The following is a 2,591-nucleotide window of genomic DNA, read 5'->3' on the forward strand; positions in this document are numbered from 1 at the left end:
GAGGGGAAGGGGAGAGAGTAACAGAGACAGAGAGATAGAGAAAGAGCAAAAGAGAGAGACAGCGAGAGAGTGAGAGAATATGAATGACTAAGCAACCCAGAACACAAAGCTTTCATGAGGGTACGGGTTGCTTGTGACAGACATCTAAATTTTTAAAAATGTATTTGGTACAGGGTCTCACTACACAGCTTAGATTCAGACTCCTGTGATCGTCCTGTTTTCAACCTCTCCAGTGCTGAGATTACAGGCATGCACCATCAAGCCTGGTCTCAGGCATCTAGTTTTTAAAGATTCCTCCTTTGACATCCTTCATTGGCCTGCAGCAGCCCTGGGAATCTGGCAGGCTCTGTGCTACTCTTGTGCCAGAAGTTTTTCTTGAGAATCATTTATGAGTACCTTCTTTGCTTTCATCCTTAGCTCTGAAACTCATTGCACTTTGAGTACAACTTTCGCTGCAGAGCTGCTCAGAGAAGCAATTGTTCAACAAGGGAATAAAGTGGAGCCCTGGCTTCCTCCCATCACTGACGCACTAAATTCTGTGCAAACTGGCTTCTCTGTGAATGGATGGCCATGTCTGTGGAGCTGGAAAAGACTTCCCCTGTGTGCTTCTGTCCTGGAATTGTCTCCTGTTCATTTGAAGTAGAGATGGTGGCAGTGCAAGGGGTGCTCAGGCACAGGAGCAGAGCTGCTGGCCTCCACAGTGCCAGCTCTGCACTGCCTGGGAATGGCACCTTCCCAGCCCACATTCCTTACCTCTGAGGGGAAGCTGCCCCCAGAGTTATGCAAATTCACCCATTTCTGTGGGAGGCTGCAGTGTAAGATTAGAAAAAGATCCCAGCATCTTTGCAGATCCAAGCCATGATAAAACAGCTTTGCTTTTGCAAACTTCTACACCGAATTTGTGCCCATGATTTACAAGATGAAACTGTCAACAACACTCCAACCTCATTTCAAAAAGAATCTGAACAAATCAGGGTGCACATACCCATACAATTAAATATGAGTTCAAAATGCTCCTCATACTTGCATCAGAAGTTGCTTACACCTTACCTTGAAGTGACAGAACTAAGGAAAACTCACTTTTAAAAAACTGTATTTCTTTTTTTTTTCCCCCCGCGGACCAGGGATTGAACTCAGGCCCTTGCGCTTGCCAGGGAAGTGCTTATTCCACTGAGCCATCTCCCCGGCCCCAAAAAAACTGTATTTGTGAAAAGGGAAATCTATATGCAAAGTGTCTCGATTTCAAAAAATCGGCACTGGCCAAGACTAGTCAGGCAGAAAGGAGAAAGTGACAATGTTAACCCCCTTGTCCCCCTCCCCTAGAGTTAATTATGGTATTCGCATAACTTTTAATTTTCTTGTTTATCTTTCCAACGCGGTGCAATCGAACCCCAAAGGAGGAATGCAATTTTGCATCCACTACAGTCTAACCAGTAAGGAGCATACTGAGTTCCACGAGACCCTGGGCCAGCAAACTAACTGCAGAGATTTCTAGGGTTTCCTGTCAAATTTTCTTGTGAGAAAAGGGGAGAGGGGTGGTTAATGATGGTCCGCGCCAGTGATCAATGAAGCCTTCCGAACCTGATCCTGGACTGAATGCATTGCAAAACTCCTTGGCCCTAGACCTTTGGGCTGTGCTATCAGCTCTGAAAAACCATGTGCGGGCAGGGTTTTACCTGGGAGAAACACGCACAGTCCACACTGTTTGCTGAGATTACAGCTGCCTCCATTCCCATTCTCAGGATTCAAAAACACACACGTTCTATTTTCCGGGTGTGTGTATGGGGCGGGGGCAGCAAGATCAGAGGTTAACAATGTGCGTGCAGCGGGCTCATCCGCGGCTGTGTGAGAGGGCATCCCCGCTCCCCCTCTTGGGACCCGCCGCCGCGAGATGGGTAGTTACCCTGGCCCCCCAAACTATCACCAGTCCAGCAGCCCGGCAGCCTCTCGCTCCGGGTTCCTCTGACAATACTCGCGGTGAGAGCAACTGCTGAGCGCCTCGGTCTCCCGCCGCCCCAGCGGCCAGACCAGCAAGACCAGTAAAGCCATCACCACGGTCGGCCCCTCCCAAACTCCAAGGAAAGTTTCCCCGCTTAACCCGGCGCGGCTCTCCCAGGAATCCGAAACGCCCCTAGCGCTGCCTCGGCTCCCCCGCTGGGCGCCCCCACCGCGGGCTCACAGGGTCGCACGCGGCCCGGCGCTGCCCTCGCCGCGCTCCGCCTGTCACCGGAAAGCGGGCAGAGCTCGCCCGCTGGGCAACCGCAGCGCCCCGTACACCCCCCCGGTGCGGCCACGTTCTCCAGACAAAAAGAGGGCGGATTTGGAGGAAGCGTAACGGTGGGGCTCACCTCGGGGCTGCGCTGCCCGGGCCTCGCCGTCGGTGGCCCCGCGGTCCGCCACCCGCCCGGGAGCCACGGAGCATTGTTCGCAGGTCTGCACACAGTGCGAGCCCGGCCGCGGGCTGTGTCTTCTGCCTGGGCCTGGCGGCCGAGTGGCAGCTGCGAGCTCGACTCCGCCCCCTCCGCCTCCAGTTACACCGCCCGCCCTGGCGCCCGCTGCACCTCCGCAGTCCGCGCCGCCGCCCCGCGCCC

The 2,591-nt window shown here is 54.0% G+C and overlaps 1 protein-coding gene across 2 annotated transcripts in view; it reads right to left on the minus strand.

Annotated features, from left to right (window-relative positions):
- Window positions 1-2,467, minus strand: part of Prag1 (PEAK1 related, kinase-activating pseudokinase 1) — a 54,951-nt gene extending 52,484 nt beyond the window's left edge. For both annotated transcript variants that reach the window (XM_004633281.2, XM_023717653.1), the window contains exon 1: window positions 2,349-2,467. The gene's annotated coding sequence lies outside the window, so the exon portion shown is untranslated. The remainder of the gene's footprint in view (window positions 1-2,348) is intronic.
- Window positions 2,468-2,591: the final 124 nt, after the last annotated feature.

This window comes from Octodon degus, unplaced genomic scaffold (genome assembly GCF_000260255.1).
Source record: "Octodon degus isolate 3935 unplaced genomic scaffold, OctDeg1.0 scaffold00053, whole genome shotgun sequence".
NCBI classification, from domain to species: domain Eukaryota; kingdom Metazoa; phylum Chordata; class Mammalia; order Rodentia; family Octodontidae; genus Octodon; species Octodon degus.